Raw genomic sequence first — 17,498 nt, 5'->3', positions numbered from 1 at the left:
TCTAGCGAGGGGAGGCATCCTCATCCAGTTAAGAGCTTTTGGTGTCAGTTTCTAGGGAGAGTGCTGCCTGAGAAGCCATTCCACGGGTCATTGGATGATTTGGCATCCCCCAGTTTGGATTCTCCATCCAAAGGGTCAGTATGCCTCTTTGGCAGACAAGACTCAGTGGGAGACTGATTGCCATCAGGAGACACCTGTGTGAAAACCTGACCTCACCTAGTCTGCAAAGGTGGTCGTCTGCTTCAGGCTCACCTGGGGTGGTCTGTGGCGGGAAATAAGTCTGTCCAGTGCTCGCAGCAGGAAACCTTGTCAGTGAGTGGCCAGAACTACGGGGCGTGATTACAATCTAACGTCAGTGTGACTTTGACTCTTCTGTATCTTTTTCTCATTTATCATGTGAGTCATAGAAATATTTTGATGATTGCCGCAAAGTCTATGATTATGTGAGTTTACCTAGTCGAAAGGACCTTAGCCTGCTATACAATGAAAGAAACGCCCCTTACAATGTTTCTTGTCTCTGACTCGTGGTCCCTGCCTTTTCTTCACCTTTCGTTGGAAGCCCTTTGGGTTCAGAGAGCTGTGTGCCCTGGGCATCCCACATCGCTGTGAGTTTTGCAGACTTGGTTCATGGCTGGCTCCTGGCGACACTGTTCTCGCCTGAGCTGTATCTACTTCCATCCTGGGAACGGGGGAGATTTCTCTTGTGGAGAACGTTTTCTACAACCCGAGCCGGGTCTGCTCTGCCATGGAGGAGCCCACTTGACCCAGTTGTGGTTTAGAGATGGACTTCTCGAGCAAGCCGACTCGAGACCATGTCGGCTGGTATGATGGTATCTGTGCTGGCCTGGGCCCTCCTGCATTTGAAGAGCACCTGTCCACCAGGTGGAGACAGAAGCAGCGCTCTGAAGACACTGAGACCTCGGAGCCAGTGTGGCTTGATTGAGGTCCAGGGCACACAGGTATGCAAACCCACACATTTCCTCCTTAGTTTAAGCTTACTTAAGATCGAAAGTGTGTCGGAGGGAATGAGCTACTAGTTCATTCCCGCTGCCCGGCTAGCTTAGCTCTGAAATAATCACACAGAAACTGTAATAATTAAAATACCGTTTGGCCCATTAGCTCTAGCTTCTTATTGGCTAACTCTTAAAACTTTTTTTCCTGTTAAATCTTAATCTAACCCATTTCTATTATTCTTTTTATCACCACGAGGTCGTGGCCTACCAGCAAAATTACAGCACAACTATCTCTGACAGCTTCTGAGTTTGCCATCTCCCACCAAAAGTTGTGGATATTTTTTGCTGAGGCCCACAGTACAGGTGCAGCAAGTGAATAAGGCCAATTAGAACCAAAGAGGTGGTGGATAGCTAGGACTTCGCTTCAGAGTCTTACTATGGGGACCACAATAGCACAGAGACTATCTTTGAGAACGGAAACTATGGGGATCTTGGGAGGACAGGACATCCAGGGATAAGGACGCAGTGTTTTTTTTTTTTTTTTTTTTTTTTTTTTTTTTTTTTTTTTTTTTTTAGCTAAACACTGCCCTTGAGATGGGCAGAAAGGCATAGAATATAGGACTTCAAGCGAGAACTCAGACCTTTGGACTTGACCCATGTAGAAAACTGAGTGCTGGACTCGGAGGAATCCTACAGAGAAGTGATGAGATTTCCTTCTGTCTACCTTCTTACAATACATAATCCATTTCCTCCTCCATCCCTGACGTTTACTCCCAGGAGAGCCAGGGAAGGGGCATCCAGTTCTTCTCTGCTGTACAGTTGAAGGCCATGACAAGCCTGGGCAGAAGACAGACACCTTTCTAGCTTTCCCGTGCTCTCCACTTCCGTGCGTTCGATCCCTTTCAAGGGCTGAGGTATGTGCACAGTTTGCGTTCCTAACCAAGAAAAGCTCCACACGCTGTCTGTGGTGTGCTCATATTCTTCTCTGTCTCCTGTTGCCGGCCTCTGCCCTGCCCGAGTGGTTTCTTTGGCTGGCTCTTGTTGACAGAAAGCCCTCGGACTTGCCTCCCACAAGATAGAGGCCTGCCCTCTCCTCTACTACTTGGCGACCCCCAAGTGGGAGGTTCTGGAAGCTTTCACAACAATCATTTCACTCCATTAATTTCATGCTTAAAAAAGAATGGGAGGATGTTGCTCTAGGCATGTGTTTTGTGACACCTTTGAGACCTTTGAGAGATGGGGACAGAGAGCCAGCAACACACACGTTATCAATCATTCATTACATCTCCTCCCTTTGAATAGCGCTGTGTCTGTGTGAAGCCCCAAGCTCAGAAACGTGAAGTCAAAGCCCTTAGTCCCATAGCCCACATGAGGATTCTGTACCTGTCTGACCCAGCAGCATGCCCCAGGAGTGGTGAGTGATAAAAGCCCATCCACTTAGAGGCTATTACGAGGTTTCTAGATTGAGTCTCTCATGAAGCCCTTCAGAAATTTTTTGACTATGTGTTTACATAGGGTCCTTAGGGGAACAGACAGATGTGGCTCCATTGTGGATCCCTGCAGATACAAGGTGTGCCATTGCAGGCACCCAAACCTGGAGTCGGGTCTGAGGTTGGAGGGTCTTGGTTGAGCTCTACATGTTTGGTTCTGAGTCTGCTCACCATCCACCAACCTTTCTTAGAACCTGATTCTGCCACCAGCAGCTCTTCCTGTGTGGTGCCAGTCGGCTTCATCTTGCTGTGAAGGGACTTCCTTTATGGTACCTGGGCCAGATGCTGCCATGGCCACAGAAGTTCTTCTCTGAGACGTCTTTGTGGCAGAGCTGAGGCTGGCAAGACAGAGTCACTGTCCCACCAGTACGCTGGTTGACCAAGTTGGTCAGTTAAAACATTCCTTAAAATCCCCCAGAGCATGTTTTTATTTATTTTTTATTGTTTTTGGAGAGATAAATATTCCAAATCATTGATGCCAGAAAAAAACTTTCATAAAACTGGCCACACTACATGTCTCTTAAAATAATATTTAAAAGGCTAGAAATTATGGTTACAAAAATATATCTGCTAATAGTTTACTGTCTGGTTTGGGTGAGTTTAGCTTTAAGGTGTGGTAGCTCTGGAAACTCATTGTGACTCACTCCATAATAACCGGCTGCACCATCAGGCATCAGCCCACACACAATTTTCCAGCCCTGAACTTTCAGTGTTTCATACAAAATGAAAATAATACAGTCTTGTGTTTTATTCCAGGGCCGGGGTGGCTGGCACCACGATTAGACTTTGCTGAAGACTTGTGAATTTGATGTTTCCTACCAAATTAAGGTGTATCGAGGAAGTATCTAGTTTTTAGCTGGCGACACAAACCTCCTGGAAGAGAAAAGCCAGGCAAAGGCAGCCCATTGTCTGGCCCTTGATTTCCTCCTCTGTGGGTTATTGCTTGACCCGGACCATCATCCATCCAAATGGCCAGCTCAGCTCTTAGAGTCATAATTACACACTGGAAGAACGGCTAACCCAGAAAATACAGCTGGTTCTTTCTCCACGTGTTATATTTTTCCCTTGCCTTCTGCTCTCTTTCTGGAGTTAGAAACCCCTGGATGTGCTTTCTCCTACACGGAATCAAAGATACCATTGTGCAGGAGGAGTAAAGAGCTGGTCTTTCTTCACTCTGTTTTCTGGAAGTGCTCATGAGTTTTAATGGTTGTTCAAATTTAAATGGGCTGACCTGGGTATGAGTTACTTAGTGTTTAATTGGATTTATGGTTTCAGAGAGTAGAGTCTATGATGGCAGAGTAAGACATGACGGTAGGTAGCCGGAGAAGCAGCTGAGAGCTCACATCTTGATCCATAGGCAGGAGGCAGAGATTGAGAAAGCATATTGGGGATGGCATAAGTCTTTTTTAAAAAATATTTGTTTATTTATTATGTATACAATATTCTGTCTGTGTGTATGCCTGCAGGCCAGAAGAGGGCACCAGACCCTATTACAGATGGTTATGAGCCACCATGTGGTTGCTTGGAATTGAACTCAGAACCTTTGGAAGAGCAGGCAATGCTCTTAACCTCTGAGCCATCTCTCCAGCCCCGGCATAAGTCTTTTGAAAATCAAATCCCACCTCTAAAAATACACTTCTTCTAACAAGGCCATGCATGCCTCCTAATCTTTCCCAAACAGTTTCTTCAGTTGAGGACCAAGTGTCGAAATGGAGGTGCCTAGTGGAGGCCATTAGCATTCAAACCAGCCCAGCATGGAAAGCCTCATGCTTTCCCAAGAGCCTGATTTTATCAGGGGTGTTTTCTCGGTTCTGAGGCTTTGCTCCAACTGTGATATATTCTCATCAAAACCCATCTCAGCCTTTGGGCTTCTCTTTCCTTGATGTCTCTGCTTCCCTCTGAGGTCCCCATGCCATTTGTCCTATACACCTGATTAGATGTCATCCAATACTTTCCAGCTTACTGTCTTTGCACACATCACATGTCATCTCTTCATCTGGCATATACACTAACTGATGGAGACGGTTCTCCACTTGGCTTTGAAATCTGCTCTAATTTGGGTCATAAATGAATTAAAAACTTGGTCTTCTGGAATATGCATTTGAGTGACAATGAACCTTTAAGAGGTAAAGCTTAGGTCTGGGTTACCTCACTCAAAATTATGTTTTCTAGCTCTATCCATTAGTCTGCAAAATCGAAGATGTCTTTTTTTTTTCTGTGTAGTATTCCATTTTGTAAATGTACCACATTTTCCTTATCCACTCTTTGATGGAGGGACATTTCACTCATAAGTGGTTTTTAAACATAAAGCAAAGAAAACCAGCCCACAAATCACAATCTCAGAGAACCTAGACAATAATGAGGACCCTCATTAATAAAGAGAGACAAGCTTAGATCTAATCTACATGGGAAGTGGAAAAAGACAAGATCTCCTGAGTAAATTGGGAACATGGGGACCTTGGGAAAGGGTTGAAGGGGAGGGGAGAGGCAAGGAGGGGAGCAGAGAAAAATGTAGAGCTCAAAAAAATCAACAAAAAAAATTAAACAGAGTGGGTATAAAGAAGGCATCATGTAATTGGTGGGCCATGGAAAGTGTTTGGTACCATTCTCTTGGGAGAAAGCCAAGACTCCTCCCTTGGAAGCTTCTTTTCCAACTGGGGCTTATGGTTCATCATACCCAGAAGTTACAGCTCACTCTGCTTGGAGTCCAGTCTTTACATCCCGACTTTTCCCTAGCACTGTGAATGGTTTCCCCTTGTTCTCCTTTTGCTAAAGAATGAAGAACAGTTTTACATCTTTGGTTTTTCATGAGATCTTGACATATGTTAATGTTTGGAAAATCAGCCTGAAACAGAGAGAGAGCTCTTCCCAACATGGGCCTGGAGGCAACAAATAAATTACTTTACAGGGGAAAACAAGAGGTAGAGCCTAGTGTGAGGTTTTTAGATCATTAGGGGATGCTCTCAAAGGAGATTGTGGATCCATTCATCTTATCTTTTGTTCCTTGGTCATGAGATGAGCAGTTTTGCCTTGCCATGAATCCATCTTATTATGAGATGCTTTACTGTAGGCTCAAAACAAACAGACTAACCAACGAAGGAAGAAAACTGTTCCTGGATACAACCCACCAAAACAAGCCATTTCTGTTTGCAAGTTACCATCTCAGGAGTTTGTAATAGTGATGGCAACTTGACTAACACAGCATCTCACAGCAAGCACCCTGAAAATGCATCTGATTGATTTCTTAAGGCATTATGTGGATTCATTACTCATTTAGGCTAAACTACCTCGAAGATATGGTACTTTCACCTCCATCGTCTTATTGAATCTTATCAAGGACCCAAAGTTCTGGATATTATTATATTTTTAGGTGATAGAGCTAAGCCAAAAATAGTATCCCTGGTGTCCCAAGCAAGAGATGGCAGAACCAAAATCATTCAGAACCCCCCCCCCCCCGCCCCAAGGAATTGCTATTCCTTTGCAAAGCAACATTTTAAAAAGAAAGCAGGGAGGAAGAAAAAGTCAGGAAGCAGGCTCCTTCCTTACAGCATGGAGACCTGATTAGGAAGTCAGATCCTAAAGAATCCTGGAACTGTAAGAAGTGCCTACAGAGAACAACTTTGCAGGCTCCCGGTGAGTTTTTGCCAGCGTCCTGGATTCATAACCACGGTGAGTGCCAGAGAGTGCCAGCCTTCCAAAGCTCTCTATCTAGTTGTCCCAGTCTGTCCTCGCCATGCTAAATTATAACACAGGGTTCTGGCAGTCAGGGCCAGGCAGAATGCTTCGAAAGCCAACTTTAACTTTCTCTGGCCTATGACTCTCCTCGATGGATATATATCCTCTGCAATGTCACACTGCAAATTTTCTTCTGGACAGAGCTTACTAGAGACAAAAAGGGTGGTGGAGAATGTCTGGTCCTGGGAATGAGAAGGCTGCGTGTAGCTACTGACTGGGGCCTTCAGTCCATCATGAATGGAGGAGTCTGCATGTGTATGTGTGTTCACAGAGCACCCCCAAGACCATGCAAATGACCTGCCGTGCTGTCACCGTAGACAGACCTGCTTGTCCAGATGGGAATCCACGTAACTACACAGTGATCAATCCTGGTGCCTTGTACAAGAACTTTGCCACAAACGGGAGGACCTGACTGACACTCTCGTAGGTTTAGCTCATTCTCCTTTGTTAGTCAATAAACCCGTGTTTGGGGGTGGGTATACGAAAACAAATTCACTCATACACGGCAAAGTTTCTCAGTGTCAAATGTCTGTCACAATTTTTGCTTGTGGTCACCTTGAAAGCCTACAATTTTAAAGAAATGGAGCAATTATCCTAGTCAAAGTACACTTTCCAGTGGTCGCTCCTCAGGCTCCTTTCCCAACAATGTTTTCCTCATGCAAAAAAGTCCAAAGGACCCTGTGCGTGGCCCTGAAGGCGAGGAATCAACTCCTTGGAAAATTTGCAAGGTGGATTACAGTTGCTGGGAATTCTCAAGATAAAACTGTGCAGGCTTGTGAAACTCTTGATTCCCTGCAACTCTTCAAGCTGATGGTAGCCCTGGCAGCCAGACTCCTCCAGGGTCTTCAATGACCTGGTTACGATTGAAGCTTCTGATTCTAGATTAGATTTCCTGCTTTTCCAGGAGGCGGTGTCTAGCCAGCTCCTGGCTCTGCCTTTACGACTTCTTTTAATGTGCTCTTAAGTGTTATTCTATTCTGAACTGTTTGGTAGAGAGACATTATGTCCTTGACTCTAAAGTAAATTCTTGTAGGGGAATACCTTTTGTATACTTCTTTAGATAAACACTTACCAGATTCTCACTTTGGGGTGAATGGGAAGAGGATTAGATGTGGATTCCTTTGGAATGTGTTGCATGCATGATTGTGGTTCAGCCCTGTGTGCGCACACGCCAAGGAAGACCGTCTAGGGTGACTTTGAAGAAGGAACCTCTGTAGAATTTTGTGGAAACTTTTCAAGACAATTCCTTGACCAGCCATCCCTGGTTCATAGGTTAAATTTCATCTGTGCTTTAATACGTGTTTGTGCACGTGTATATGCATGTATGAGCGTGCAAATGTGTGTGTATGTGTGTGTGTGTGTGTGTGTGTGTGTGTGTAGGCTTTATAGGATCTTACCATTGCACTGGATTTAGATAAATTACCACTCATTCAGACTTCAAGACACTCCCACCCTTCCCCAGGGGTCATGTCTTAGACTTGACTTTTGATCTTTAAAGTACTTCCACAGTGAAACACTTGGACATCCAGAGGCTGCATGTTCTTGGATAGCACACCTTGAGGGATGGAGATGTAGGAGCGCCATCAACAGATGAGTGGATAAAGAAAATGTGCTGCACACACACAATGGAACCTTAGTCCATTTAGAAACTTAGGAAAATAAAGTTATGACATACTCAGAAAATGGATAGAACCGGCTATTATTATGCTAAGTGAAATAATCTGGACTTGGAAAGGCAAAAGTCATGTGTTTGTCCTATTTGGAATATAGATTTGAATGTGTATGTACGTATGTGTGAAGGTAGGAGGGACTTTGAGATGGAAGGAAGAAGTCCAAAAGGAGGGTCCCCGGGAAGAGTAGGTGATGGGAAGTGTATACCATGAAAAGCAGAAGGAGAATTTTTGGGGAGATGGACCAGGAAGAGGAGGAGGGGGAATGTGGAGAGCAATGAAGGGTGTAAATAAAACAAAGTGTAAAGGATAAATATGCAAACAATTTCACAATGAAACAAATTTCTTCCATATTAACCAAAAATATAATTTAAAAAGAAGATCCGTAAGTGAAAAAAAAAAAGAACTAATTGGGAGCCTTCTTAAGTGAGGCACAACCCTGCTGGTGGACTATGGGTTTGTGATGCGGGGGTGGGGGAGGGGTAAAAGAGTCAGCTTTTGCACCTTACAAAAAGGCCAGGGTGGTCCCAGGATCTGAAAGTTGGTAGGTGGAGGTGATCCCATGTGAACCTCTCTGGACTTTGATTTTATCTGTCTCACTTTCGTTCATGATCAACTGACCTTGTTCCGAATATGTCTTATGGCAGAAGAGGCACTACCTTGAACTACAGAACATGAATCTGTCTTTAAATACTGCACATGGAGAGCTGGGCGTGTAGCTCAGTGGTAGAGTGCTTGCCTAGCAAGTCTGAGACCCTGTGTTTAATCCCTAACACAACTAGCTCTAGACTTTGGCTAGAGGGACATAAGGTCTCCAAAAGGCACAGTGTCTGCTACTGAAGGGAAAGGTAGGCATTCTTTTGGTTCCCTGCAACCGGAAGATCCTTGGGCGAATAGAAGCAGGGAAAAATTGGCTTTGGTGCCAGGTGTAAGTTCTCTGCAATGTCAACATTGTCTATACTTCATTATTTACTTTGTTACTAGAAATACAAACTCCACAAAACAAGCTCAAGTGGAAAGATGATTTGGGGCAAGAATATAATTGCTCATTGCATTTAACATAAAACAAAGTATAGGCAGGCAAGTGAGGCTGAAACTGGAAATTCGGGAGCCAGGGTTACAGAGAACACGGTGTCTTTTCCTTGTCTCTTACAGTAGCCTTGATTCAAAGGAGTTCTCCCTTGTCCACATTCTGGTTAACATGCCACTGCTTTTTCGTCTGGCCGTGCTTGAACTTGCCTCTGAATTCCATATCAAAGAACTATGTACTTTGGGAGTCGGGAGAAGGAGAATTAGTGTGGCTTCCCCTGGTTCTCCTTGGGTCCTGTGTACAGACTTGCTGCTGTAAGCACACAGTCAGGGTCCCAGGAGGATGAAGGGATAGATTCTTCAAGAATTATAGAAGAGAAGGCAAAAGTTAGGAGGCTTTAATTATGAGACTTTAGCCTTTTGTAAAGGAAGCAGATACGGCCAGGTTCCTTCTACCTGGCATTATCTCTTCCTCTGGTGACACAGAATGCTCACCTTCTCTCGAGTGCTTTATATATCCTCATACTGTCTTTATAAAAATCCATCTGTACCTCTTGTAGGCACAGAGTTCGAAGCTCAGCTGCTATCTTTCTTTTTGCCACTTTGGTTTATTCTCAGAACCCTAAGAAGAAGCTCTTAAAAACTGCCCTCCCCAGACGGGCCTTCTGTGCTGTACGCATTTGTGACTATATCTGTGCACGAATGTTTTCTTAAGCCGAAAATTCAGAATGACTTTCTAGTGCCAGGTCCTGTCTTCCAGGGTGCACCGTCCCATCACCCTGGAGCCCAGAGCATGATGACAAATGGGAAACAGTCACTGTACACATCCTGCTGAAATAAACACGCCTGGCTGCCACAGCGGTGATTCAGGCTTCATTTTGAAATATGTTACGGTGTCTTCAGCAACGCACTAGTAAGACCTGATTTCAAAGAAAATGCAAATGTTCTTCTCGGGAATCTGCTGAGGAGCCCGAAGGGCTGTGTGAGGGGGATGTGGGCTCATGGGCTTGAATCACTGAATTCCATTAGCCCGCACTTGAGTCTGACCTGGAGTGGAGATTGTAGTTCCTGATTTACTATGCCCTTGGAGTTTGGATCCATGTTGACAACTCTGTGTGCCTGATTTAATAACCTTTTCTACTACTTTCGGTATCCTTCTTAGTCTTGAAGCTGGTTGAAGCATTACCATGCCTGAGCCGTCTCCCAGGTGGAGTCACAGCTTGGTTCCTATAAATTATTAATCTGGGGGAACAGAAGCTTGCTTCAAATATTAATTTAAGTATACTTGGCCAGTTTACAGAGTAACTTATGTGAGTGGAACATTTCTTATCATCCAGTGTGAATAAGAACTGAGAATAAAGTATCTTGTCTGGAAGGAAGGTCCCCCTTTGGTCAGCCTCACATCCCTCTCTAAGAGGTGGAACATCAGTGGATTGGAGAACCTAGTACCCAGAGCCAGGGTCTTCTGCTCGGATGCCAGTTCTTCACCAATATGGTGTGAACTGTTTAACCGATTGCTCAGTGTCTTGGCGTCCGGAGCCATAAATGGCATGATGATAAAAGAATCCAAACTCAGAGGATCCTTCCAGGGGATAAACAGATAACTGTTACCAGACAAGAAAATCAAGGCTCAGTATGGTAAGTGCATCTCTAGGTTAATGGGGTCTAGATCCAAACTTCAGACTTTGGCCTCCTTATCCTGCTACTCTCTAGGTGTCTACCCTGCCAATTGCTGACATGATGTTATTTAAAGTGTTTACTCCCAAGACCTTGCTGTGGGACTAGGACTCTTTGACACTAAAAAGGCCCCGGAGTAAGCTTTGGAAATGATGGTGTTCAGCTTCGCCATTCTTGTTTTGGAGCCTTGGCGGTCGGATATATGGACTTGAGTGCAGAGCTGCTTCCAGCCTCTCTTTACCCCTTGTTTCTAATCTCCCTCCAAAACCAGCCTTCACTGCAGTGCTCAGTAACCATGTCTTCCCGTCTGTGCTCTGAGTGTGCTCAGTATCTAGGCCTCTCTGTTCTGAGGCTTCCTAGACTCTCAATGTCCCTGGTCACTTTGTTGAAGTCTTCATTGATTACGCAGCCTTTGCCTTTGAACAGATAGATGTGTATCTTGGTCATAGGCTATCACTATTTTTGTGCTTAAAAAAAAGAACTCCCCTCTGTCTTTCTGTTTCTCTGTATATCTCTCTCTTCCATTTATTTTTAAAGGTAAATCTTCTTATGTAGCCTAGGCTGGCCTTCAACTTATATTCTCCTGCCTCTATCTCCAGAATGCTAGGATTACAGTTCTGTTCCATCATACCCAGCTTCATTTGTTTTTCTTCTCCTTTCATTTTGACAGGGCCATTGAGATGACCACGGCGGTCACATTTGTCTGCAGTATTGTCATGATATTATGGTATGCCCTCTTCAGATTTATCCAATGCTGTTTACATTAAACTACTCAGATTTATTACAGATTAAATGACCACTGTGTACTTGACTGCTAGCGGGCTATATTTTAATCTAAAGCCCGCAAGTGAAGTCAACCCTGCTAACAGCTGCCCATTGCTGTTGAATCGTACAGGGTCCCCTCATCAAAACCCTAGTCATCATCATCTTTTGACAACGCCTGGAATTGAAACTCTGGGTCATAGCTATAAGTCTTAGTGGGTTCCTACAAGGCCAAATGATGGTTCAAGAAACAATAAGCCACTAGGGAGAAAAAAAAACCCTCTTGATTTCTGCTGTTGTCTGAGTTAAAGTCAAAGGCACCCATCTCTTACGCGTCGACAGGTTGATTCAAGGACTTTGGCTCACTGGCTGTTGCTGGACACTCCCAGCCTAAATTAGATGCACAAATGAGCAGTTGTGTGTGCCGCTGTGGTCTAAGCAAATGACATTGCAAAGCGCCACATTGATTGCACACCCAGGAGACGAGAAATAATTGGGCGAATGAAATCTGTAGCTGGTTATTTAAACATCAGTGTGGATTTTTCACGTGAAAGGCACATAATTATGCCAGGTCCAGGGGAGATTTTCTTGAATAATAGGACTTGAACGTGTCTGTGAATAATTTGTTCTCCCTTTATCCTCTTATCATGAAACACTTCTTCCAAGTGTCACACATCCAAAGACAAGCATGGACAAATCTTTTAAAGTAAGTTTCTTCCCTTAGTTATGTATAATTTTTTTTATTTTTGAGAATATGTTAATTTAATATTTTATGATTCCTATTTAAGAAAACACCAATTCTAAGTTGGCTTGTTAGAATGGTTCATGAGAAATAATTTAAAGACTGATGTTAACTTCTATTAACTAAGTGTCTAACTCTGAGCACCTAAGTTACTTCAGGTAAACTGTATTTTTCTCACCTATAAAATAAAATTCTAGCTACCTCACGGAGTCATTGAGGTAATGGCATGTTCATGTATGTGCAAGGGTGTCTGGTTAACCATAAAATCTAGCAGCAACAGATGTGTGTTGATTAAAAGAAACAGCTAGGTGTTCGATATTGGCTGGCTCCTGTGGCTACACCTACATTGGGACTCAAAGGGAACTGGCGTGAACTTGGGAAATTTGGTGGTGATGAAATTGTGACATGCCATTTGCAGATGTAGAGAACAGAGGATAGCGTGGCCTTTATCACTGACTGGTGACTGGTGTCTAGTTAGCATGTCAAAGCCAGAGTGGAATTCTGGGACTTCCTGGGGCAAATGACTCACAGCCTAGTCCTACCTATGTGGTTTTTCAGAGAATTTCAGACATTGAAAACACAATTCAAGACCCAACATATTGGGGAAATGCTACGCCTGTTATCTATGTCTTGGTGGTAACATTTATGAGTGTATATGGGATAATTGTTGCCAGCTAATACGCAGGTTAATTCTAAGTAGCTGTTTATTTTGAAATGAATTAATTGAGTTCAGTTGCTTTGTTTCATTTTAGCTACATTTCAAGTGCTTAACAGTCCCAGGTAGGTTGAGACTTCCATATTGAAAAGTATATATTACATATATACATTTATTCTCTCTCTCTGTGTGTGCGTGTGTGTTCTATTACTGAAGAAAGTTCTTTTCCTTACCATTCATGGCTTACTTGGTATTTTACTTGCTATGATATTTTGCTATCTAGTTGCATTTTTTATAGGTAGAATTTTCTTTTTATAATGTATAGCAATGTATACCACTGGTATATGTAATAAACAAAATAATATCCATTAGAATGGTTATGCTTAAAATAAGCAATCATAGATTCACACTGACTGGGGAAATGGCAGGGCCAGGCAAGTTCCTCTAGCACAGTGACATCAGGTGAAGGGCAAGAGGAGCCTGTGTAATAGTGACGGTAGCATCTCAGGGATGGTGGAGCCATTTCCCAGTAACACGTTATGTTTACAGAGGTAAGCACTGCTCAACAGCAGGGGATAGCTGGAGGGCTTTATGAAACCATTCCTACTTCTAACTTTAGGAAATCGATGGTTCCCTCAGGCCACCGGAGAGCTTCTGCCTTAATCACAGGACAGATGAGGAGGGCAACACACACAATCCCTGACAGAAAGCCCATTGCCTCTTAGCCAGTGAAGGGGCATGACATCAGAAGACTTTAAAACTACTGCTCTCTGTGGATTTCCTAGAAAGAATTTGTTCTTCACATGAGCCTCTTCAGCAGGGGTCAGAACCATCTTCACAACATGTGAGATTCCATTCTGTTTCCCAAGATGCAAAGAACAACAATGAACCTTTATTGTGCCTGCTGAAGACTCTTCATTGTGCTGCCTGTTAAATCTGCTGCCCGTAGTCCAATGGTCCAGGGTGGGTAGCTTTTCTTCTTGATCATAGACATCAGCAACCACCTATAGTAAACTTGAAGCCCCTTTCACCATTTCCTCTCTGCCTTAGCGCCTAAATCTTAGGGGACACAAACAGCATTCACTCTATTCCATATAGGCACCCAAAACATCTCTGTGGTCCTTAAGGGCCCTGCCAGCCATTTCTCCTTTAGGTCATAGTGCTGTGCTGAGTCCAGATTACAAGCTCTTTTAATAGCAGTTTTTTTTTTTTAAAGAAGATGTTGTCTTTCATCCCAAGTAGGCAAAAGTATCTACTGGATTTGAAACAACAAGCAACTTGTATACTTTCTGAAGGTTCTATTGGACCCAATAGGGAAATCTCTGAGACCGTCCCACTAACCAACCTATTTAACTTAACTCATGACGTTAATTATTTTTCTTGTCACTACGATGCAATGTCTGGCAGAATAAACTTAAGGAAAGAAAGATTTATTTTGAGTCATGGTTTCAGAGAGTCTCAGTAACACCATGGAGGGCAGAGCATGCTGGGAAGAGATTGAGGGGAATGTTTCTGATACGGTGTAGACAGGAAGCAGAGAAAGCCAATTAGAACCAGAAACATGTATATCCTTTCAAGACCTGCCCCTAGTGACTGATTTTCATCAGCCAGATCCAATCTCCTAAATTAGCGGTTGGTTCTCAACCTTCCTAATGCCGCCACCCTTTAATACCGTTCCTCATGTTGTGCTGATCCCAACCATAGAATTATTTTGTTGCTACTTCATAACTGTCATTTTGCTACGATTATGAATCATAATGTAAATATCTGAGACTTGCAACCTCCAAAGGGGTCATGACCCACAGGTTGAGAATCACCATCCTAAATGCTCCATACCCTTAAGAAACAAGTGTTCCAAACGTGAGCCTGTGGGGGACATTTTGTCTTCAACATGTTTACGTCTCGATCATTTCAATGTTCTGGCAAACCCCCATCCTGCAGCACGATGTTTGGAAGATATAGTGTGGGATCCTAGAAGAGATGCATTCCTCTATCTGGATATGTTCTGAGATCCCCTGAGCAGCTCTGGTTCTTCAATTCCTATTGTTGCTATTTCCAGAGTTGTAGCTACCCAAGTGTCTGTCGGTGTTAAAATACTAATTATTCTGATATATGACATGCCTCACCATGCTTCTTATCTCTGTTAAACTTCTCACTAATGATGATGGCTAACACTGTTGACTTGACAGGATCTAAAATCACCTTGGAGACAAGCCTGTGGGCATGCCTATCTAAATTATGTTATCTGATGTGGGAAGATTTGCCCAATGACAGTGGCACTGGTCCACTGGCTAGAGTCTTGGACTAAATAGAAAGGTGAGCGTGAGTTGAGCATCAGTGTTTATCCCTCTGCTTCCCGACTGTAGATGTAACACCACCAGCCACCTCCAGCTCCTGGGACCATGGTTTCCAGGCCAGGGGAAAGGATGCCCTTGAACGGTGAACCAGAAATAAGGCTTTACTTCTTAAATTGCTTCTGTAGGGTATTTTTTATCATAGCAGAAAAAGCGACACCAGCCATGCCTGTTGTAGCTAGACTAACTTTAGAGATGGAGGCAGGAGGTAGCGCAGTGTTGTTTTGCATTGGGGGGAAATGGGATCAGAGTGGGACTTTGCTGATAATCACTCATTTAACAGAACAACCCATGGTCCTGCTGTCCATTTCTTCCTGAGGCTGTTGTCTTATCTTTGTTTCTGGATAAAACAGAATAGCAATTATTAATGGGCTAGAATGATATGAATGGTAATAAAGACTTTTAGCTCTAGGGTGAAATCTTGCCCATCTTTGTGAGGCTGGATTCTGAGGTCGTACAGTCTGTATTTCTTCACCAGCATATTTTTGTCAGCCCTGTCTGGAGAGAGGGTGACAGTGAAGACATGATGTGTCTGTCACTCAGGGCCTTCCAGCTGCTTCATAGGGAAACCTTTGATAATTTTTCAGCCACCAGGCAATAGCATCCACATGGCTTTGCATCTGCTTTTCGGCCTATTTGGAGCACCTTCTATACTGCAAATTCTAGCTAGTCTCTCTCTCTCTCTCTCTCTCTCTCTCTCTCTCTCTTATTAGTCTTTTAATTCTTGCCCTGGAATACAAAAGTAGATATCTGAACATTGCAGCTTACATAGTAGAAGAAAAAGATTCACTCTTACCAATTAGTAGAAGGCTTGCCATTGGCTTAACTCATTTAGTTCAGAAGTTTAGGCTAGAGATCCATTTTTTTTATTGAAAAAATTTCCACCTCCTCCCTGCCTCCCATTTCCCTCCCCCACTCCCACTCCTTTCCCCCTCCCCCACTCCTCTCCCCCTCCCCCACTCCTCTCCCCCTCCCCCACCCTCACTCCTCCCCCCTCCCCCACTCCTCTCCCCACCCCCACTCCCCTCCCCCTCCCCCACTCCTCCCCTCCTCCACTCCTCTTCCCCTCCCCCACTCCTCTCCCCCTCCCCCACTCCTCTCCCCCTCCTCTCCAGTCTGAAGAACAGTCAGGGTTCCCCAAACCCACCCTATAGAGGAGGCGGCACATGTGGGCGTCCTGGAGGATGAGGAAGGAATGTGAGTTCTCCTTCAGGGTAGTGTCCCAGGAAGAACTGCCTCATTAGGGCTGTGATCCGAAATGAAGACACCTCTGGCACCTTTGCTGGGATATCTGTTGGGAAAGCCCCGTTACTCATCGCCATTACACGGGGGCTTCTGGAACCAGCTTCATAGCCATGCTAATGAAACCACAGAAGCCGCGGGGCTATGGTCACACATGCCTCATCCTGCTGACCTTCAGGGCTGTAAGTATCACAAACAGGGAAATGAGGGGCGAAGCCTACGCTTTGAAAGTTTTGAATTTTGAAATATGGGAAACGTCATGTTCACCATTTCTCTTGAAACGATCTTGAACTTTAGAGACAGTGCTCCCGTTAGACTGCCTCGGGTCTCCAAAAGAAGAGCTCTCTACTTTGTTCTGAGCTCTGGTATTAGAGCCACTGTTACTGATAATGATATCTCACTCCGCTGACCAGGCTGTCACAAGCTCAAGGGACATCAGTACAACTTATCACCAAAAAGAACAATGTGGGTATTTTTTGCTTTGAGCTCCTGGAACTCAACAATTGCTTATCTTCACATAGGATCTGGTGGGAACATCTACCGAACAGCCGTGCATGTCAGACAAATGTTTGCTTCCCCCTGTTCCCCACCTGCTCTTAGAATCTTCTTTCCACCTGGAACTGGAAGTAGAGAGAGAAAAAATGTGACCTAGAGACTCAAATCACCTACTTCCTGTCTTCTACTGGGAATGGGCAGCTGTGATGTCCAGTATCAGTGTAAAACTTGGAACACCTGCTGAACCCCTGTTCTCTTCTCCACTGCTTTCTTGATCTGTGGAGGAGATGTGACTGCCAGTGGGGTTTGCACAAAACCCTCCCCCATGCTGCCGGAATCAGGCAGTTTAGCAGGAGCGAGGATGGCTGCTCTTCCAGAAGAAGCTTAGCCAAGGGAACAAACCCAGGCCAGGAGTCAGGGACCACATTTCTGCCTCTGGCTTAATCCATCCATCAGCTGGTGGACAGAGTATCTATTTATCTTTAGGGGCTTCTTTTCTCCACCTACAAAATCATCAACTTGCTGGTATGAGGGTAAATTAAACAAGAGTTACTAAAACAATAGACTTAGCAATCATTTTATTCTATTTGTCCACTGTGGAACTTGATACCATTGACCACTTTTTCCATAAAATGCTCACTGTGTAGGTTTTTAGGTCACTATTTCTGTGTTAGCTCCATAAACATTATGGGGC

Source organism: Microtus oregoni, unplaced genomic scaffold (genome assembly GCF_018167655.1).
Source record: "Microtus oregoni isolate MIOR12 unplaced genomic scaffold, Mior012 000001F_ref0000356, whole genome shotgun sequence".
NCBI classification, from domain to species: Eukaryota; Metazoa; Chordata; class Mammalia; order Rodentia; family Cricetidae; genus Microtus; species Microtus oregoni.
The sequence above is the reverse complement of the archived record's forward strand: the minus strand, read 5'-3'. Positions refer to the sequence as shown.